This window comes from Danio rerio, chromosome 8, assembly GCF_052040795.2.
Source record: "Danio rerio strain M-AB ecotype USA chromosome 8, GRCz13ab, whole genome shotgun sequence".
Classification (NCBI taxonomy): Eukaryota; Metazoa; Chordata; class Actinopteri; order Cypriniformes; family Danionidae; genus Danio; species Danio rerio.
The window spans coordinates 28,677,088-28,700,531 of record NC_141028.1 but is presented as its reverse complement, the minus strand read 5'-3'; the positions used below and the strand labels follow the sequence as shown (position 1 = coordinate 28,700,531).

General features: G+C 39.4%; 2 protein-coding genes and 1 long non-coding RNA gene across 5 annotated transcripts in view; 2 read left to right on the top strand and 1 right to left on the bottom strand.

The window, feature by feature from the left end:
• LOC147842651 (uncharacterized) overlaps window positions 1-23,444 on the top strand; it is a 464,331-nt gene that overhangs the window by 264,342 nt on the left and 176,545 nt on the right. The window lies entirely within an intron of this gene.
• Window positions 1-23,444, top strand: part of sema3b (sema domain, immunoglobulin domain (Ig), short basic domain, secreted, (semaphorin) 3B) — a 116,530-nt gene that overhangs the window by 14,013 nt on the left and 79,073 nt on the right. For 2 of the 3 annotated variants that reach the window (XM_087263700.1, XM_087263701.1), the window contains one exon: window positions 384-540. The exons of the other annotated variant lie outside the window; for it this stretch is intronic. The gene's annotated coding sequence lies outside the window, so the exon portion shown is untranslated. The remainder of the gene's footprint in view (window positions 1-383; window positions 541-23,444) is intronic. 3 annotated transcript variants of the gene reach the window in all.
• slc26a6.2 (solute carrier family 26 member 6, tandem duplicate 2) overlaps window positions 13,253-23,444 on the bottom strand; it is a 406,025-nt gene continuing 395,833 nt past the window's right edge. Inside the window, exon 13 of the transcript XR_015496732.1 lies at window positions 13,253-13,300. The gene's annotated coding sequence lies outside the window, so the exon portion shown is untranslated. The remainder of the gene's footprint in view (window positions 13,301-23,444) is intronic.

Here is a 23,444-nt window from a genome sequence, read left to right as displayed (position 1 = left end):
CTCATCAAGTTTTTGCAGAGAAAATGTGTAGAGGGAGAAAAAAAACAAGCTAATTCTGTTACTTTTCACCACAGCTTACCGCCTCTATCTCTCTAAATGTAGCAGAAGCAGTTATTATCTGATTTGCACTGTTACTAAGGATCAACTTTCACTAGAAGAGAAAGAATATAATTTGTGAAGACCTGGTTTGTACTCAAAGCTGTTGAGGTAAATGTTTAGATTTTAAAACAGGACCAGGCTGCAAAAGCTGAAATTCCACAGTCTTGTGTGTGCATAAAAGGTGACCTAAAAAGATCATTTACACTGCTTATCACTGTTCACGCTGTGAATCACTCAAGACTCTTTCGGTTTCATTGAGTACTGGCTCTCTTTTTGGCTTTCAGCTACAAGAGTGACAGCGACAAGTTTGGCATTGAAAGTTGAACTTCATGCTGCATTAAGTCACTCCACATTTGCCACTACCAATTGAAGTAAAGACGAAGGTCCCATTATTCATCTCCAGCCGGCTACTGTTGTCATGTGTCAGCAAGATGCACTGCAGTGAGTAATTTCCTGAGTAATTTCCTTTAATATACAGTTTTGAAATTTCAGACCAATAAGATTTCCAGTGGATGAGGCAGTGCTACAAAAATGGGAACTAAGTGAGGGGCTGAAATGGCCCGTCACGTTCTGAGGGTGCTTATGACTAAAAAAATCCCATGTTTACATAAAAAAATATATCATGATTGATGTAAGAGTTACTAGTGCAGGTCAGCGTGAGTAAATGAATACTGTACCACAGTCATAAATCAGAGCGCGAATATAGAAGTTGGCTTGTGTTTATTTATACAGATTTCTGGATTTTTTGTTTTATTATGCTGTTTTTATATTCCAGTGTGTCTTTTATAAGCCAATTAATGTTAAAGAGATAGATAATACAAAAAGGGAAATGTGTTGTTCATTTGCTCACTTTTAGGCCATGTATTACTTTTTTAGTTTCTTTAATGGAACATTAAGGCCCGGTCGCATTACTACCCCTTAGCTCTTTCCCTTACCCCTACCCCTTGTTTTGTGCGTTTACATGAAAGGGTAGGGGTGTCTCAATTCTCTTTAGCTTGAAGGCGTAGGGCTAAGGGCAAGGGGTAGATACCCCTCCAAACTGAGATTTTTCAGGACCACATTCAAAACCAAGGGGTAAATAAATTTCCCAGAAAACACCATTTACAATGGCAGCATTGCTGTACCCCGAAGTAGGGAGATCCACAAATTAATAGTTTTTGTCATTATGAATTTTTATAACAAACAAGCAGATGTTTAAACACATTCATAACCACACTCATGTTTTAGCGTCATACTTAAAAAAAACAAAAACAAACACAAATAAAAACCAATCCATAATCCAAAATAATAACTCCTATATAGAAGTTCCACAACATTCTGACACTCGATGACACTCGAATTCCCTGCGGCACCCCTGATTGAGCCTAAAGAATTTTAGCTGAAACAGTGGTCATTGGTGATTCGTACAATGCAAGTTAATGGCTACCAGGATTTTACAGTTAAAAAAACAGATACAGGCAAAACAAAAGTATTGTCCACTGCTCTTGGCAATACACTGCAGGTCTTATGATGACATTAATTGAATTTTAACATGGAATTCTTTCAAGAAAATACAGAATGTTTGGGACCATCAGCTGTACTAAAGAAACGTATGATTTTACATTTAGACTTTTAAAAAGTTTTGTTTAAAAAACAAATTATGTTGGTTATTAACCTGAAAGATGGGCGACACAGTGGATCATTGGTTAGCACTGTCGCCTCACAGCAAGAAGGTCACTGGTTCGAGTCATGGCTGGGCCGTTGGAACTTTCTGTGTAGAGTTTGCATTAGGGATGCATCAGTTCGATACTGCATGTTTTTGCTGGATCGGGTATTGGCCAATTGGTACTGATCCAAATCCGATCTTGCGGATGAGCTATATTCTTTGTAATTTAAAAGCCATGAAGATAGCCTATTATAAGGCACTAGAAAGTTGCCATTTATGCCTACTATATCCCAAATGTATTTAAGCCATTTTATAGTATAGGCCATTCTGAAACTGAATATTTCACTTTAATTTTATTTATATTAATATTTTGTCTAACAGACCCTGTTTTGACGCAGAAGCATATAAGCATGCCTTGTTTTGAACTTCAGCTCAAATGTCATTTGTTCTTGTTTATTTTGTAGATAACTGACCAAAAAAAAAAAAAAAGATACAAATTATACCAAAAGAAATTCATTCCAAAAAGATAATTTTTCAGACAAAAATAGATGAGCAATGAACACAACGGTGGGTGTATATGATTTACTTTGCTCAATGGAAAATAAGGATTTAATTAATGCTTCACTGCACACCTGCTATATATTTGTTGCATGTTTAATATAAGTAATATTTTTAAAGATTATGTCTTGAGCATTTGATTTTTCCTCGGTGCTGATGTGCTTTCATTTTCTCCATTTCACTCATGGTGAGTTCAGGCAAGGGAGTGTTTATTAAGTTACACTGGCTTAGTCTAGTCTGTTTAGTCTGCGTCAAACCTGCAGAAAAATATCAGGCTTTGCTATAAGGCTCAATGTTTCCTCTAGGATTTTTTCCAGCTGTGGCGGCAGACTCTGTTGGCCATTTTACACAGATAGATTTTACACACATACGTATCAGGAACAAGGGGAGGGATTGGAGGGTCAGACCAGGGTAGGTCCGTGGGTCAGGCGCCCCAGCGGGAAGCCAGGGTGCAGCCGGGGAATCCGTCCCAAACAGTGGGAAGGACTACCAGGGAGGGGCGGGAGTGATGACCCATGGATGATCCCACAGGAGACACAAGGCAGGGGGTTTTAGGAGAGCCAGCTGGAGAGGCAAGTGGACAGGAGCCGACGGGACCCTAGGTAGCTGGACTGGAGCCGGCGGGACTGTAGGCAGCTGGACTGGAGCCGGCGGGACTGGAGGCAGCTGGACTGGAGCCGGCGGGACTGGAGGCAGCTGGACTGGAGCCGGCGGGACTGGAGGCAGCTGGACTGGAGCCGGCGGGACTGGAGGCAGCTGAACTAGACTGGTGCCGGAGGGACAGGAGGCAGCTGGACTGGAGCCGGCAGGACTGGAGGCAGCTGGACTGGAGCAAGCGGGACTGGAGGCAGCTGGACTGGAGCCGGTGGGACTGGAGGCAGCTGGACTGGAGGCAGCTGGACTGGACTGGTGTCAGAGGGACAGGAGGCAGCTGGACTGGAGCCGGCGGAACTGGAGGCAGCTGGACTGAAGCCGGCGGGACTGGAGGCAGCTGGACTGGAGCCGGCGGGGCTGGAGGCAGCTGGACTGGAGCCGGCGGGACTGGAGGCAGCTGGACTGGAGCAAGCGGGACTGGAGGCAGCTGGACTGGAGCCGGTGGGACTGGAGGCAGCTGGACTGGAGGCAGCTGGACTGGACTGGTGTCAGAGGGACAGGAGGCAGCTGGACTGGAGCCGGCGGAACTGGAGGCAGCTGGACTGAAGCCGGCGGGACTGGAGGCAGCTGGACTGGAGCCGGCGGGGCTGGAGGCAGCTGGACTGGAGCCGGCGGGACTGGAGGCAGCTGGACTGGAGCCGGTGGGACTGGAGGCAGCTGGACTGGAGTCGGCAGAGCAAGGAGCCCGAGCGGGGTCGGCAGAGCAAAGAGCCGGACTGGAACTGGCAGGGCAAGAAGCCGGACTAGGGCCGGCAGGGCAAGACATCTGGATGGCGTTGGTAATGCCAGGAGCTGGGCTGGGACCGGCAGGGTGAGGAGCCTGGGTAGCGCCGGCAGGGCGAGGAGCCTGGGTGGCGCCGGCAGGGGGAGGAGCCTGGGTGGCGCCGGCAGGGGGAGGAGCCTGGGTGGCGCCGGCAGGGGGAGGAGCCTGGGTGGCGCCGGCAGGGGGAGGAGCCTGGGTGGCGCCGGCAGGGGGAGGAGCCTGGGTGGCGCCGGCAGGGCGAGGAGCCTGGGTGGCGCCGGCAGGGCGAGGAGCCTGGGTGGCGGCGGCAGGACGAGGAGCCTTGGTGGCGCCGGCAAGGCGAGGAGCTTGAGTTTCGCCGGTAAAGCCAGGAGCCAGACTGGACACTGGCGGGCGCCCTGGTGCTGGAGCCGACACTGGCGGGCGCCCTGGGGCTGGAGCCGACACTGGCGGGCGCTCTGGGGCTGGACCCGACACTGGCGGGCGCTCTGGGGCTGGAGCCGACACTGGTGGGCGCTATGGGGCTGGAGCCGACACTGGCGGGCGCTCTGGGGCTGGAGCCAACACTGGCGAGCGCTCTGGGGCTGGAGCCGACACTGGCAGGTGCTCTGGGACTGGAGCCGACACTGGTGGACTTTCTGGGACATGGGCAGTCCTCTTCCTGCGCCTCCTTTGTCTGGTGCTTTGATAAGGGAGAGCGTTGTCATCGGGAGAGGGAGCTTGCTCTGGAGCTGAAACCGACACTGGTGGGCATTGTGGAACTGGAGCAGACACTGGGGTTCCACACAGTTCTAGAAGACTCTCCAGGGCTCAGATAAAGGTGGTCTTTGGACAGCCCGACGCAGATAAGGCCGCAACTCCAACCCAGCCTCTCTCCTCCTTCCCTTGGATACATCAGCCGGCCCCGAAAATATCCCTCTCTGTTGCCCTCCACTCAGGCCTCCCTCCTGAGGGTTCTCCTCCTTCAGGGCAACAGAGACAGGGGAGCCGGAGATTAATAAGGCTGCCTCAATGAAACGATAAAGGTTCCAGTCATCCTCGTATGGTGGCATGAGGGAACGAACTGGTTCCAAAAGTCCTTCCCGAAAAAACATCATCAGCAAAAGATCACTGTGAGAGCTCTTCGGGGCTAGCTCCAAAAACTCCTTGATATAACGCTCTATTGAGCGGTTACCTTGTTTTAAAAGCATGATGCGATCGTCTGCTGGATCCATAATGTGACTGCGTTGTTCTGTCCGCGGCACATTAATGCATCCTGAAGTAAAGTGAAACGGCTATAAACTCCAGCAAAATTATATGCAGAGCCACAGACCTTTATCTATAAATAAAGTATTATTATGGAAACTGTGTTAATCATAACTGAAAACTACGCTGTGTTTGCTGGCCTTATGCATCACGCACCTGTCAGTCAGTCAGCACGTCACCTTAAAGGGTTAAACAGAACGCACAGCACTTCTACCGTCACAAAAAAAAGTTTGCGCTGTTATTATTCACTTACCCTTTCATATGTTTTCGGTGCGATTTTAACCCGCTATTTAAAAAACGACCGAATATTTTGAATAAGAAGCTGTAATATAGCTGTGGCGGGATGAATTTTGGTGTGGCGTGCCGCCACGGAAGAATGAATGTAGCAGAAACCATGAGGCTAGTTATTTTACCAGCAACGAGGGTCAATAGTGGTAGCCTATTACAAATTTCAAAGAAAAATCTTAATATTAAAAAAGGAAGCTGGACCACAACAGATTATATCAATTTTGTAATGAATGCTCAAATAATGTAGTGTCGTCTGTCATATACAGTAGGCCTATATGTCTGTTATTATTATTTTTTTATTTAAGAAGATGTATCGTTTGATTTTATCACCAGAACTATGGAAACTGTATTATGTTAAAATAAAAAAAGCACAGTATCTGGATCGGATCTGTATCGATCGATCAGAATTTTGTTATTGGGATCAAATTGGAATAAAATTGTATCGGTGCATCCCTAGTTTGCATGTTCTCCCTCTGTTGGCATGGGTTTCTTTCAGTGCTCCAGTAGCCCCCCAACTCCCCCCAACAGGCTAAAAAGCCTAGGCTACATAGTAGGTAAATTGAATAAACTAAATTGGCAGTGGTGTATGTGTGGAAATGAGTGTGTATGGATGTTTCCCAGTACTGGGTAGCAGCTGGAAGGGCATCTGCTGCGTAAAACTTATTCTGAATAAGTTGGCGGTTCATTTTACTGTGTCTACCCCTGACGAATAGAGGGACTAAGGCAAAGAAAAGATGAATGAATCAACCTTAAAGATTAGGATTACATTGTTAACATGTTTCTGTAGCTATTTAAAAGACTTAAAAACAATCTTTGTCTTTCTTAATTTTAGATGAAAGTTTTTGAGATCACCAACTTAGCTCAGAGATTTATATATAAAACATTTCCAAAACAGGAAATATCTGATCGCTTTTATGCTCTGATCAGATCATTACATGCCGTTTGATTTATGATTCCAGATCTTCACCTGCAGCATAATGTAGATTAGAAAGGTCGTCTTTTGCAATTTTTTCCACTCAAGATCATCCTGAGTGTCACAGTCAGCTGCTCCCTTACCTTTTCCTCTATGCCACTGTTAGTCTATCTGCTCATTCATCAATCACAGCTTTTAGTCATCCTCAGGGTACGCGTAAAGACCCATCGCAAAAAAAGGTCAGGGTTATGCAAACACACACTTCTACACACACACACACACACACATTTTTTTCTACTTTCTGTGACATAAGTCATTAAGGAATATTCACATATAGTATATTAGCATGTTATGTTAGTAATGTTTGCAATGCATAATATGTTATATGATATGATATTGAAGATAAACATCAGAAAGGCATTGACTGACATTAGTGTGTGTTTGTGTGAAGCATGGGCTCACATATACACAGTGTACTGTGCAGGTCAAAACGTGTTGGTCATTAGATTGCTAAAGGTGTGGTTAACTCTGAGCTGTCAAGTTTGCTAGAAACAATAAAAGAAATGAAGTACTTTCAAGAAGACATGCATCCAATTATTCAACTTTAAATTCCTCATTTTTTCACACTAAACTAATCTCCAGCTTGTCATTATTATAAACACTGATATGATCTTGGTTAAAGGAAGTAGTTCATTCTTTTCATTTAAAAGCGGGGTGAGAAGAGTTAGCAGTCACAATTATGTGAAATGAAGGGGTGTTAGAATGTTACAACTCAGTGCTTAGTAAGTGACTGGCAAGCACATGCTTTGAAATTGATGTGATTTGAAAGTGCACATTGTGTTTAAACGGAGGTTTTAGCATTTGAAGGGAAAAGCGCAAATTGACGTGAAAATGTGTGAGTTAGATTAAAGAAGATATCATTTCATTCTTCTGTTGCTGTCCAAAAAGTCCATTCAGAAAAAAATAAAACCTCCATAACACTCATACATAAACATACACTACAGCCAATTTAGTTTATTCAATTCACCTACTGTATTGTGTACAGTGCATGCCTTTGGACTGGAGGAAATCGGTGCACCCGGAGGAAACCCATACCAACACAAGGAGAACATGCAAACTCCACACAGAAATGCCAACTAACCCAGCCGGGACTCGAATCAGCGACCTTGCTGTGAGGAGGACAGTGCTAATCACTGAGCCACCTTTGATGTGAATCTCGATTTTTTTTTTTTTTTTTTTTTGCTTTAAATCAAGATCTGTAAATGTAAAATAAAGGTTAATATGATTAGCCTATTATTATTGTTAATTTTCAAACATATGGTAAAACAATAATAATTATATTAAGCCTATGTGTAGGTCTACTGTTTCTTAAAATGCTCAATTTTGTATTATGTTGGGTTTGAACAGACTTTCAATATGTCCTGTTTGTTAATTCACAGTAAAATGATGACATGACGACTTTCTAATTCTGAAGTTGATTTACTATGTTTAAGACATGTGCTTGTCATCTGTCGTTGACAACATTATTAGACCATTATATTTCCGTTATTTACAGGTGAGGGTTGTTATACTGACACAGTAAACATTTATTTTCATGCACAACACTTTGTGTTCGCTATAATGATATGATATGATCATTTAAATGATGTGCGCACAGGTTTCACTTTCACTTCCGGGTGCGGCTCATGGCTTTTGTCACTGTGAGGAAAAAAAACACATAGATGCAAATTAAACCTCCCACACACCCCTTAAACGATTGCTCTGTGCAACAAACTGAACATTATTTACAACTTTATTGCCTGTTATCCACAGCATATGCAGGTTATGTTCACTAAAGTAGGCGTCATTTGCATGCATGCGCGCGTTCTCGGCAGTAGACAAACGATTGCGATTTCGCAACCGTGAATACATCGTTTCATGAAGACAGTAATGACATTTTGGGTAAATTATACCTTATAAATACAGTATGTGACACTTTTAACGCCATTTGAAGGTGTCAATGTTGCTGTGAAGACTTGTATGGATGCTTTTTCTTCTCTCCTGACCTTGAAAATATAATTGGCTGAATTGTAGAAAAAGCTGAATTAGGATCGTGTTTAGGGTCGAATCGAGATTGTGATCTTTTTTCGATTAATCGGGCAGCCCTACTGCCTAGTTAACCTAATTAACCTAGTTTAGCCTTTAAATGTCACTTTAAGCTGTATAGAAGTGTCTTGAAAATATTTAGTAAAATATTACTTACATAATCATGTAAAATAATCATGGCAAAGATCAAATAAATCAGTTACTAGAAGTGAGTTAATAAAACTATTATGTTTAGAAATGTGTTGAAAAAATCTCTCCATTAAACTGAAATTGGGGGTAAAGTAAACAGGAGGCTAATACATCAGGGGAGTTACTGATTCTGACTTTAAATGTGTATATGTCAGGTCAATTTTTATTACATCCTTAAAACATTCAAACTGAAATGACAGAATTTGTGGTTGTTTGTTGGAAATCTTTTGAGGAAAAACAACCCTCACTTTGAACGTGTGTTTGTGTGTAAGTGGAAAAAGATTGTCCATTAAATGTATCTGATCTGTAGAGTACACACACACACACACACACACACACACACACACACACAGTGATTTATATCTCAGAGAGGTACTGCAGGTCCTCTGGGGCTGAGACACAGCAAGCACATGTCTACCTGCAAGTGTAATGCGCCACGCTGGCTCTCTTACTCTCTCTATCTCACACACACACACACGTATATTGTTTCACGTACTCATTACAGCTCAGAGGCCACTGTCTTAGACTGAAAGTACACCAAGAATCTGACCCACTTGTACTCATCCCTTTCACTCCCTCTTCCAAGTTCTCTTCCTTTCAATCCCACTCAAATACGTAATTCATTTCACTTAAAGGTGCAGTATATAAGTTTGACACCCAGTGGTTGAACTAGGTATTGCACTCCTGGTTCAAAACATGCAAGAGCAGGTTGCCGGACTCACAACAGCAATAAAGGCTGATTTAAATCGTGTTCTAAGTAAAGCAACAGCACGTAACAAAAGGAATATATTTCCATATTAAAAGAGGTTTTTGTCCTAACCAACACCTAAAATTTATATTTTAGAGACGGCTGATTCTTGCAGCTAAACAATGGAAATTGACAATGATCTCCTCACATACACCTCATGTGGTTATTCTGTGTTAAATGCTTATAATACGAGTTTTAATGCCATTTTACATGACATTTATTGCCATACTAAAGCATATAGTTTACCTCAGATCTTGAACATAAAATAAACCTTTTCAAATTGAACTTTAGAACTGTGACTAACACATACAGTATTAATCACTCAGCGAGTACATTTAAGCAGTTTAATATGTATTAATTATTTTGTAAACCTTACTATTTGGTTGCAGTGCTGTAAGTGCACATGTGTTCTTTGCTTCTGAATAGCTGTATTTATCATGTTTCGTCTGTTGCAAACAGCCCAAAAGAATGAAGGGTCAACAGTGTCAATATAACTACGATAACCTACATAATGTTGAATATAATGCAAGAGGAGGGGCGAAGCAGTGGCACAGTAGGTAGTGCTGTCGCCTCACAGCAAGAAGGTCGCTGGTTTGAACCTTGGCTCAGTTGGTGTTTCTGTGTAGAGTTTGCATGTTCTCCCTTCGTTCATGTGGGTTTCCTCCGGGTGCTCCTGTTTCCCCCACAGTCCAAAGACATGCGGTACAGGTGAACTGGGTAGGCTAAATTATCCGTAGTCTATGAGTGTGTGTGTGGATGTTTCCCACAGATGGGTTGCGGCTGGAAGGGCATCTGCTGCGTGAAAAACATGCTGGATAAGTTGGCGGTTTATTCCGCTGTGGCGAACCTGGATTAATAAAGGTACTAAGCCGACAAGAAAATGAATAAATGAATAATGCAAGAGGGAATCTGATAATAACAAATGTCTAAGAATTGTGGATCTCTACTGTCCACCTAAGGTTGCATTTTCATTTGCGGATGCATGCTTTGAGAGTCTTCATGACTGAAAGATTCACAATAAGGCAGTCCAGGGTGCTGAAATATAATTGACTAACCTGGCATTGGGTGGGTTGAATAACCAAAATACAGACAGACGTTCCGGCACGTAACACATTTTCAAAGCAAAATACAAGACTTTAGCATTGCTTTTTAGATAAGCAAGAATGCTCACTTGGCATGGTTATTAAATTTCTGCAAACATATTGTGATATTTTTATGCCTTAGAAGAGTCAAAAACTTACATAAACCACCTTAAATATATATTTTTAAATATGTTAATATTATTCAGAAAGGCACATCTACAGTGTAATGACATCATTGTCATGTGTAATGAAAAAATTTCAAGACAAATTGAGTTTTGTGAAGTGGCATGTCGCCTGCTTGAAAATTGGTTTACTGTGGCCATTAAGGTACAGAAATTGTTAACAACAGTATTCAGTTTTGTCAGCTCACTACCAGGGCGCGAAAGTACTCATTATGGCTGGGCGATAAATCGCAAAGTATTCGAAATCGACATTCAGAACCTATAATCAATCTAATTTTCCAGGAAGATTTTTTCAATTACTTTCCCTACGTGTCACATGACAACATCTGTTAAAGGTTGTGGCTGATGTTTACTTCTGCAACAACTTCTGATCTCTAGTCAAGCAGGCAATGGAGTCATTCATAAGCCTTATTTTGCACTACATTGACGATGATTAAAATCTGCACCAGAAATGCTTTTAGACAGCATATAAAACTTGTCTTAATTATGAGGACCAAACATTTTATCAACAAAAATCGAGTTAAAATGTTCAATTAATCGGAATTTTGATTTTAGGTCAAATATCTCAGCCCTAGTACCCATACCATTACACCACTAGCAGTCTGAGCTATTGAAGGCAAGATGGACCAATGTTTTCATGTTGTTTATGCCAAATTCTGACCCTATAATCAGAGAAATCAATCTAAAATTGAGACCCATAAGAGTAGGCAAGATTTACGCTGTCAGCAGACAGTTGTGTTCTCTTCAACTGCTGTAGCTTATCTGCTTCAAGTTTCACTGTGATATATAGTATGTTGATAGATGCTTTCTGCATCTTTTGTGTACTGTATATCAGAGCAATGCTCTGTTTGATCATCTGTGTCCATAATTCTAGCTTAACCAATGGTGTAATTTTGTATTTGTTTGTTTGATCAGGATGATCTTTTGTAAAAATATTTTTCATGCACATTTGTTACTTTTGGATTTATTTATTTAATTATTGTTTTGGTGCAGATATGAAACACTTTGGTTTAAAAATATATATATATTGTTTGAAATATACTGTACTGATCAAATCTTAGTGATAATCTTTTTTATTTATTTTTTTGACTATTTACAGCACAGCAACACTATATTTTGTTTCACTATTTGCATTTTTTGGTACTCTTGGTAATTTAAATTATGACAACATTTTCATTTTGGGGTAGATTATCATTTAAAGAAAAAGGCTGAAAATCTACATCAAACAGATGTGCCTTACACAAACTTTATTTTAAGACTTCCAAGAAGAATCTGGTCAAGTGAGCAGATCATGGTCAATTTTACAAGCTCCACCTCTTCTTTGCTTTTCTGTTCACAATTTATAGAATTTATATTTGCCCTCACGATGACACTCAGGGGAAAAAAGAGTAACATACCACGCACAAACACATAGGAAATATTGTTTGCTGGATATGCAACAGGTACTAAATATAAGGCAGACAGAGCAGCTATTAGCAAAGCCTTCAGGTGTTCACACAACAGGTGTGAACCTCGCTGACAATGACCCCTTTTAGACTCACACACATACCTGAATACACATACAAACAAATACATCAAGAAGCAACATAAACACATGCACACACAGACTTTGGCATTTGCATTTGTCATCGGACCAGTGAGTACAAACACTGAGAGAAGGACAAGACTGAACACAGCCTTCCACACACTCACTACACGAGTAAACACTTGGATACGCGTGCACATGGGACTTGCCAAGGGTGAATCATATGAGTTATGAGTAAACTATAATGTCAGGGTGAATGTAGAAATGAATTTAATGGGCCCTTCTGTCTTAAAAGTTACATAGAGAGAGGGAGAAATGGAAACAGAAAGAAACCAAAATATCACTGCAACTTTTGGAAATAACTAACATCCCAGCAACTTCATAACAACCACTCTGCACACCTTAGCAACACACTGTTAAGCACCACACCATCTAAATTTCCATTTCTATTGTAATGGTCATAATGTGACTGTTAACCTACAATATGGTTGGGAAATGCTGAAATATTCTTGAGGATAATCTCTTTAGACCTGCCAGCATAAACTGCTACATTTGTCCAACAAAGGCTAAACCACCAGACATTTAATACATCTTAATGCTCTAATACAGTTCGAAACAAGCCGATTATCCCATTATGAGAAATAAACCCCACTCGCTTTCTCTTATTGGATCAGCTGATGTTAATACCACCCCTTTCTCTCTGTTATTTGGGTAGTGTAACCTTCTAATGTAACACTCTCTGTTCCAGAACCCAGTGATCTTCATATTTCCTACAAAGAGAGCTGACCCTCTTATGTTGACACTTTATCTGTCACGAAACTTTAAAAGTGGTTGATCTGGAACATGTAGCTTCTCTGCATGTCACACAAATGAAACACAATAGAGAAAACTCATTAGAGTTTAAAGTGAAAGTTATATTTCGACCACTTATATACTGACCTTCCAGTTGACTTAAACATTTAAAAAAAAAAATCTGTTTCTTTTTTTTTTTTTTAAGAATGTTGAAAGCTGCTAGCCATTACATCCATAGTCAATTTAGGTTACAGAGAAAGAAGGTTTATTGGTCATTAAGGTTTGGAACTACTTTAGGGTCATGACAGAGTTTTCATTTTGGGTGAAATATAACTTTAACATATTAACTTTTTAAATCAACATTTGTTAGCTTATGTCATCTTGTATTTTTGATTTTTACTGCATTGAATTGTGGGATTTAATGTATTTGATTTTAGGATTTAACCGAAATGAGGCAGCATAATTGAGATCCTACTTCTTGGAACATTGGTGTACTTTCCAAGCAATTAAAGGTGCAATAGGTAATTGTCTTCAGAAGCATTTTTTTTTTGTGCTGGTTAAAAGTCTCTTCACATTCCAATAGTACTGATTAAAGTAAATGAACTAAATGTATTTATAATTTTTTTTTATATTCTGGGTAAGGCATATGACATAAAATGTTCATCCAACTAAAATTTGTCAGGCCAACGATTTCTACAATTCTGCTGAGTAGCCCAAACTGTCTGTCAACAAATGTCGATATGTACATCTGTACACCTTTTCATGCAGATCTGCTATTTGCGTGTGCACATGCGCCGTGTTCATGACATGTGCACACAAGAGAGAGCGGTAAAAACAAATGGTAATTCAAAACTTTAAACTCCTAAATCAAATTTGGAGGAACATTTGCACGCTGACGGAAGGACAACACCATGGCTGAAGTATTTCTTTTAGACAGGTAATGTTGTGTTTTAAAACTATTTTAGTCACGCAAAGCTGATGTACAAATAATTTTGTTGATTTATGAATGATTGAAAAGGTTGCTCAGCCACTGAAACCATCTGGGTGTTACAAACCCCTGATGTTAGTCTAGGGGAATAGGGTTTGACTGACACAATCTCACGGCAATTCGTAACTTTTTGATTTAGTGGCTATTTCGTTTGAATTTGTACAATCTAATTAGTACAATTTAGTACGATTTGCTCAGTTAGCGCGGTTTGTTTGGCATATGTGAATCCATCAATCGCCCTTGGATCCGCGCCAAAACAATTGATTGTTGTGAGAAAGCAATACGATCCGAGCCAGGCTATATCACAATGTTTTATGGATATGTAATAGGCATACAGCTATATAAAGAGAGAATTATGAGTAGGTTGGGAGGTCATTCCAGACATCCCAAGTCTCCCGGAAGTTCCGGGAGTCTCCAGCAAATGCACAGAGATGGCTGGATTCCCGCATACGAGTGATAATCTCGTATAATAATAATAATTAATAAGCATTAAAAAAGTCATGTGATTTGGTTATAAGAGATCATATGATAATAAAAAATGTTTGTAAATGCACAAACCAGTAAACCATCTGAAATGTTGTTTTAGTCATTCTAAAACGCCTTGCCGTTGACCTCCAGAATCAAGAGCGTCTGTGCTCCACATCTGACACCTTCAAACGCCACCACCATTCCCATGCAAGATCAGTTTTTACAGTTGATATTTGGTATCAATCAGAAAGTGACTATTTTGTTCTCTTTTACTCATTGGATGGAAATGCTGTTTATTTGCACGTTTTTTATGCAATAATCAGGATTTGCACATAAAGTTCATTCACATTTTTGGATGGAAACATGGGTACTAATAACCTGTGACACGGTCCCTATATTGTTTACCATGCTACTTTGAATAATCTGTCTGAAATACAATGTAAATATGGCTTAGTAATAAGTGTAATTCCTGCACCCTGCTGGCTAACGACTAAGCATTAAGTAGTCGTTTTAGGACAAAGTGTGAGAGTGGACCAGCAATCCTTGCATACATAAGTATTGCACATTATGACAAGTTTTGCTTGCAAATTTTTTTTTACACATCTGAAATTATTATTTTTTTACACAACTGAAAACAGAATTGTAGTATTACAAAGTACTGTAAAGTTTTCTAACTGGCGACTGACATCATCTAGTGGACTGTCTACTGTCATCTTTAAGATTCGCTCGTGATTTCAGTAGGTGTGGCTTTGGACGGCAATTATGACTAATGGATGGAATTTGGTCAGATCACCTACTGCACCTTTAATTAGAATAAATAATTTTAATTAAATAAAAAAGTAAATTCTGTGTAGTAAATGTGTGCTGTGTAAATGTAATCCAGATGCACTACTGTATTAATGTCAATGTCACTTCACACATCCAGGAACTTTTTGCCTACTGTTGCTGCATTCCAAACAGGATAAATCCATTTTTCTAAGGGCTGTTTGGATTGAGAACATTCATGGCTGCCAGAATGAAAGGTCATTTCAAACCAAAGTGCACAAAACTGACCAATTTAAAGGGCCCTTTTGGAATAAATGTCTTTGAAGTGCCCTCCTATGATCCTTTGCGCATGTTTAATTTGTGATGCAGATGTAGCAGAAGAGTATTTCTAGGTATGGTTTTCTGGTCCCCTATACCTTGCTTTAAAACGCTTTTAATGTGGAGGGTAAACCATACAACAGATTAGAGAGTAGGGAGGACTGCAGACTGCTTTATGAATGTTGTGAGTTGTAACTTGGTGCTTTCACATACTGTTTCTACTGTAGTTTTCTGTTATGTCATTTCAGATGTAGACTTTGACCTTGTTTACACCTGGTATTAGGATGTAGTTTTGTCAGTCTAATCTAAAATGGACAACACTAAATACAGATATACATATAGCTGATGTAATATTTGCACATAATGGGACATCTTGAGCTATAGAGGATTTTAATTTTCACACATTCCTTTTCCTTAAAAGTCTTAAATCAGAAAATTGTCCGAACATGGACAAACAAGACAGATTAAAACACCATAAACAGGAATGTGTCTCACTCGTCTCCTCTTGCTTTGTGTAATGAGATCATGAGGATAGCAGCTGTCTTCATCTTTCTTTCTTCCTCCTCCTCTTTGTCACTTCAGTATGATATGATTTCCAGTTTGCAGTAATTTCACCCTCTTGTTTTTAGTTTCTCACATGAGGGAGAAGGAGGGTGTCAAAAGCTTTAGTGCTCAGATATACAGTAATCCTGACTACTTACAGTACATTTCTGTGTATAAACACCAGAAAAAAGGTTTATTGTACACTTGGGCTGTTCTATATAAGTGTGTGAATGTGAGTTGGGAGGCAGGCCCAAACAACATGGCACCCTGAGGGTGCATTCTCTCCTCGTCCTCTTTCTCTCTGCCCTCTTTCTATATTATTCCCGTTTCCTTCTAACACTGATACCACTGAGTCATAGATTAGGAATGGAGAGGCAGAATAATAGAGAGAAAATTTAAGAGTGAGGTGGAAAGGAATGAATGTATGTGAAAGTTTGAGAATGTGTTTACCCGTTAAGATTACCACTTAATTACATGTTTACAGCTGTGTGTCCTTTATTTCTTCTGCTGTCAGAAGTACTCCTCAAAAGAAATTCACTCAAAACCAAGGAAACAACAAATTATTCCTGTTTGTGGGTATAAAATGGAATATTTTAAGAACTGGTCATTGTAAAACCCAGATTGGTTATTATTCTAAATACTTAGTTGAATCTGTTGTTGTAGTCACGATCTTATGGAAATGACTGCACACTAAAGGACAATTTTCTGTTATGTGAGACCATGTAAACATCATTTCCACCGCTTGTCCTTCAGAACAAGCCCACACCTGTCCAGGTGAACAGAGGGAGATTAGGTTTATGCTGATATATGTGCTAATATATTGCACATCCACATGTGACGCAAATGTTCCCATCAATCTTTCCTCCCCTCTGAGTGCTCATTTTATCAGTCTTTTTCTCCCCTGAGGATGGTTTATTGGTGACATGTTTTCCTCAGCATGTTTCATGATGAGGACAGATGGGAACCGGGGTCAGGTGTGCATGAATTGACGTCTGTACAAAACTACTTAATATTTTGATTCACACATGCATTTTAAAAACTGACTTTTGTTAGATAACATAGATAAAAAAGATATTTTTATTTTTGTAGTGTACATGAAAATGGACAGAAATTTTATACTTAAGATAAACTAATTTCGTTCAGTTCTGGTTCCCAGCACAGTTGGAATATACAATTAGTGATTTTTTTTTTGTCACAATGTGTTGTCAAATGTGCACATTTGGTAATCAGTGGCAACCAAAACAGTTTATTTAAAAAAAATAAAATAAAGTTGCACAGAAGTTTGTCTTAAATGTTTAGATTAGGGATGGAGAGTCAACTCAAAAAGAGTCGATTCCGTGATTCTCAATGGACCTACCAGAATCAACTCCACGACAGGAATCGACTCCCAGTCGAGTCTGTTTTTTCAAATGTTTCTGAGTGAAGCAGTTACTGTTATAATGCTCATTCTCTAGCACGATGAACACCAAAGCTGCCCGCTTTAAATGCGTGTTCACACATTTTACACTTTTGCTTTTGAATTTTGCGACCACAAGCATTCTAGGCTAAAATAAATAGTGCTGCGGGACAAAGTTTCACTTTCAAATCCCTATAAAGCACCTACACCTGTTGCATTTTGGTTTTAAAGCATTTTGATTAGGATCTGCCTGCGATGTCAAGTTAGCTGTGGTATTAATTAAATTTAGCCTATATGTGTGTGAATTTGGAGCAGATCAGATACTTTTGGCGGCAAAATCTGACAATGCATGTGGTAGTGGGTTTTTTTTGGTGCTGAATGCACTTTACACCTCTAATTCATTCTTCTATTTATTTTGTAAATAACTACAACACAATACAAATTATATTTTTTAAATGAAAAATATAGCCAAGGTTAAGTGTTCAAAAATAGCTCTGACTTTTCTTTTGACGTAGGCTATGCTGTCCCATTAACAAATCCTTATTAAATTACAATAATCAACAAATTGCACAAAATTAAAAGTGATATCAAAATTAAAAGTAAATTAATGGGCTATTTAAAAGTACAGAAAATCACATTTACGATAGAGAGAGCAATATGATATGCTTTAAGGCACAGTCTATCACACTGGTTTTATCTTTTTGGGGTGTGCCCTGTGTGATCGTCTGCTACACCAGATTATTTTGTTCACCCTATAAGTATTGAAGATTTATATTAAGAAGATATTTAGACTATTTATATTTGTAAACATTTTTGGGCTCAATTGGGATGTTTTTTTTTCTTTGTTGCAATTGATGCAGTAGCATCATATAAAATGCGATATGATACAGCATGTTTAATCCTTGTGCTATTTTAAGTGAGTGTAAATAGAGTCGAATCTGGAGTCGATTTCACCGACTCCAAAATTAGGAGTCGAGAATCAGCTCCAGGAGATTTGAGTCAACTCCAAAAAAACTGGAACTGAACAGCCCTACTTTAGATAGGTTTGACTCCGCACATTAATTATAAAGAGCTGAATAATCTTAGTAGTTTGAAAGTTTTGTTTACATTTAAGGCTGGCACAGTGGGTAGCATGTTCGCCTTACAGCAAGATGGTCGCTGATTCGAGCCTCGGTTGGGTGAGTTGGCATTTCTGTGTGGAGTTTGCATGTTCTTCCTGTGTCTGCGTGGGTTTCCTCCAGGTGCTTTGGTTTCCCCCACAGTCCAAAGACATGCGCTATAAGTGAACTGGGTATGGTAAAAATTGTATGTGTGAATGAGTGTGTATGGATGTTTCTCAGTGATGGTTTGTGGCTGGAAAGGTATCCGCTGCGTAAAACAAATGCTGTATAAATTGCCGGTTCATTCCGCTGTGACGATCCTAGATTAATAAAGGGACTAAGATGAAAAGAAAATGATTGAATGAATGAATATTTACATTTCATTACATTGCATCTTTTTTAGAATAATTAACTAGTATTTTACTATGGTTTTTGTAATGTTCTGGTATTTATTTAAGATGAATAGGTAAAAAAATAGTTTGCCAATCCTTCTTATTACTTGCATAATGATTGATTAAAACCCAGTGTCCTATTTTGGGTCAGATATTTTCCTACTTTTTTAAGGTATGCTATATTTTTCTGAACATTAATCATTTATAGTGTGTCCTCCCTGTTCAGTCTCTCTTTTTCATTCTCCTTATTGCTTTCTGCCTCCTTCTGTAGGGACATCTGCCAAGTTACCTTCAACCAATCGCATGCCCACTGTGCTCTGTGGTTGTGTGTGTGTTACATGCTATGAACTCACAATTAATCACTAACCCCATTTTAATTTCCTCTCTCCCTGTTGAGCACAGGGTTAAGCAGATACCTGCACAAATACTATTCTTTCCGCATGCACTAAAATATGTACACATACTCTAAGAGATTAGGAATGGGCCGTTGAGTCCGTTCAGGGCCATGTAACTTGAAGGATATTTTCCATCTCTGATTCTCAGTCTTTCCCTCTGTTGTTGACAGGTGTGTTTGTGGTGCTGAGCGCTGGGTATGCTTAAGAGTGTGTGTGTGTGGTGTGTCTCTATACTAATTTGGCACATTGTATGTTTTCTGTGGTTCACCGCTCAGCCAGCTAATGTTAGACAAGAACAAGCAACAGAGGGTGAGATGAAAAAAAAAAATACATGGTATGTGAATGACAGGATTGTAGGGTTTATGTGTGCTGTACACTAATTGTATGGATGATAATACTGACTTTGAACTGATCTAGATTATGTGTGACTGAATGATTATTATAGATTTATATTTACATGGACATTTACAAGGGCACTATAAAAAACTAATATCAGAGGACCCTCACCTAAATCAGTGTTGTTATTTTAGTTAACTGAAACTAAAACAATAAAACTAAAATTATTTACTTGAAATTAATTTGAACTCAAAAACATTTAATAATAAGCTTGGCATGTTCATCGTTAAAAGACTAGCATACTGTTTTATACTGTAGTGTAGTATAGTATAGTATAGTATAGTATAGTATAGTATAGTAAATACTGGTACATAGTGATTATCCTTCACAAATGAAACTTAAAAGTATTATATTATGTGATTTTAAATTATATTATATTATATTATATTATATTATATTATATTATATTATATTATATTATATTATATTATATTATATTATATTATATTATATCATATTATATTATTAGGGGCCAAGCACCGTAGGTGCGTAGGCACCTATTGGATCCGTTAGCGTTCCTATTATTATTATTCTTCCTTCTTCTTCTTCTTCTTCTTCTTCTTCTGTTTCTTCCGCCGGATTTGAATGGCAGGCCATATAGGCGTATGCGGGAAAGTTGTATAATTTGGCACAATGATAGAGGACAGTATTAACATTAATCAGACCAAATATGGAGTCTCAAAATCAAACTCTCTAACGCCACCACTTGTCCAAACTTTCACGTACGTTTATCATCATAACTTTTGAACCGAATGGGCTACAATCAAAATTATTTTTTCTTCTGATTCCTTGGCTCAGTCCGATTCACCCTATGACCTCATTTTCCGACATGAATTTTTTCGCGCTATTTTAAATTTTTCGAAAACCTATTTGATCGAACTCGTCCTAGGCCGTTTCTCCGATTTTTACCAAAATTGAATCACATGATCTAAAGACCATGCCAACCAAAAGTTATGGAATTCAAGTTGATTAGACCAACCGTTTTTGTTTAATTTGCGATCAAATTTAATGAAGAACTTGCAAAAATGGACTTGAGGCGATATCTCCATAACCCATTCACCTATTCACACCAAACTTGGTATGTGTTATGACAACTAGGGTCTGAGGTTATATGCGAAGTTTCGGCGCACTGCCCCCTAGTGGTCCGGAGATACAAAAAACTTGATTTTTTGGTTTATAACGTCTCAACCGTTCGTCCGAAATTCATAAAACTGGTCTCATTACTTCCGGCAGAGAATGTTGAGTGGAATGATGTCTGATTTTCACAGGTCAGCCATTTTAGGCGTCGGCCATTTTGATTTTTAGCCAAAAATGCTATATTTTACCAACATATTCACATATCATTACAAAACATGGTATGCATCTTCAACCCCATGCCCTGAAAGTACTCAAAAACTTCTGGAGAAGCGCCACCTTTTGGCCAAAAGTGCTTGGCCCCTTAATTGCTGCTTGCAGCTATATTATTATATTTAGTGCTGTCAAATAAGCGTGTTAACATATGCAATTAATTTGATAAATTGAAAAATATTTAACCCATTAAAAAATAACAATTAACCTCTGGTGAATTCGCGAAAAATAAAAACTGCAAAAAACATACCTCCTGGCATGTATTTCGCAATCTCAATAAATGTATGTGGGGGTATGTATCAATAATGAGCCTGGGTTGGACTTTTTGACTGTTCATATTTCGGAGTGTGCAGACTTTTCTTCAGTTATTGCATGATTTTTTTGGTCTATGCACCCATTCGATTGTTTTGAAGGCGCGGCAAGCCTTTTTGTAATGTTGACATCCTGTAACATGCTGCTGAATCTAGCTTTGGTTGGCTTCAGGGTGAATCAGAGCGGTGCAGCTTTAATTGTGAATCAAATAAATCTGATTCAGAGTCGTGCAGTTCAAAGGCAGGTTAACCGGACAATCCATCATTGCGAACTCCCCCAGAGTCTCTCAACACTTCTTTTCTTCCTCTCTCATTCTTTCAGTGGCTCTTTCACTCCAGTGACTCAGTCTGTCCCTTTGTGTTAAACTTCTGGAGACACAACATGAGCGTGTGTGGCCAAGGACAGTTCAGATAGAGCTCTTTGTTTTTGTCTGTGTGGCCACTTGGTCCTTGCACACCTCATTAGCCGTAACCACCGCTGGTTGCCACAGAAAATGTGTGTCAGTGTGTAAGTGTTGTTCCATTCCCTGATCCTCAGAAATGAGCAGTTTTTGAGAGACCCAGAAAGGGAGGGTAAAAATAGAGGCCAAGAAACTCCTCAAGAGCTCTGTGCCATTCACTTCAAGTTCAAACCACAAAATAACATTGTCATGCACACACAAGCACACTGTAGATATTTGGCCGTGTGTGTGAGTGAGAGAGCAGTTTCTTGAGGCCTTACCAATTCTTTAGCCACATGGCATTCACGGAAATTTAATATCCTGATGGTGCCTTTTGCTGATGTGTCCTGAATACTTCAATGTGCAGTTCTTTAAGTTTTATTAAAATATGATCTTGAGTGTGTCAAACTTTGTAATCATTCAGTAACTACGGGTTACATTTTTTACTCACCTTATATAATTGTTAATTTATTTATATTCATTCATTCATTTATTTTTGTTTTGGCTTAGGTCCTTCAATGCTTCGTTTTGGATTAGTCCCTTTATTAATCTGGGGTCGCCACAGCACAATGAACTGCAAACTTATCCAGCACATGTTTTTCGCAGCGGATGCCCTTCCAGCTGCAACCCATCACTAGGAAACATCCATACAAACTCATTCACACTCATACACTATGGGCAATTATAGCTTACCCAATTCACTTATGTCGCATATCTTTGGACTGTGGGGGAAACCAGAGCACGCGGACAAAACCAACGCAAACACAGGGAGAACATGCAAACTCCAAACAAATGCCAACTGACCCAGCCGTGGCTCAAACCAGTGACCTTCTTGCGGTGAGGCGAGAGTGCTACCCACCAGTAATTAATTTATATAACACTAATTTATTTATATAACGATTTTCATTTATTTATTTATCCCAGTGCTGGTTTGCAGTTGGAAGGGCAGCATAAAACATATCAGAGTAATTGGTGGTTCATTCTGCTTTGGTGAGCCCTTATAAATCAGGGATTAAGCCGAAGGATAGTGAGTAAGTGAATTTGTTTTTTAAATCACGCAAAACTATAAAACATTATATTTAGTATTGCTTTATAAGCTTATAAGATGCAGATGTCAAGGTTATTTTGAAAACAATCAATGATTTTCAGCTTTGTGGAAGAATAACAGCATTTTAAATTGTTTCTTCAAATATTTATGACCAGGGGTCTGGTTTAATAATATTGTCATCTTCACACAAAACCTTTCACAATGCAAAAGACTAACTTTTCAGTTTTTAGTACAATTATGCTCCGTTATTGTAGCCTTTATTAAAACTTTTGTTTTCCTTAAAACATTGTGAGCAGATTTTCATGTTTTTTTTTAATTCTTTTTTTCTTCCCTTTTATTAGGATTTCTTGAGTTACAGTATTTGGAATCTTTTGAAGGCCAAATATCACCATTGTGTAAAATATTATATTTTATTGCACCAGTATAAAGCATTGGCCAATACTGATAACTAATTACTAAAAAGCTAATAACCAATACATAGGCTGATAAATATAGTTCCCCTTCGGGGGGAACTTCAGCACTATAAGTGGATTTGATTGTAAAATCCACGCATTGGGAGGTTCGGTTCAGAAGCTACTCGTCTGAAAGAGTATTGAACGGGCCAATTAAGAATGAATTGGCAGCGCAAGCCTGCGCAGGTGAGCGGCATAAGCAATCAACTGAGTATATAAGCTCACCTGGCGCAGCAGACGCTATCCTTTTCGCTTCAGAGACTTTCTGATCGAGTCGATGAGGGTTCCTCCTGCTGTGACCAGCGATTCTGAGCGAACGAGAGCATTCTCCCGGTCCA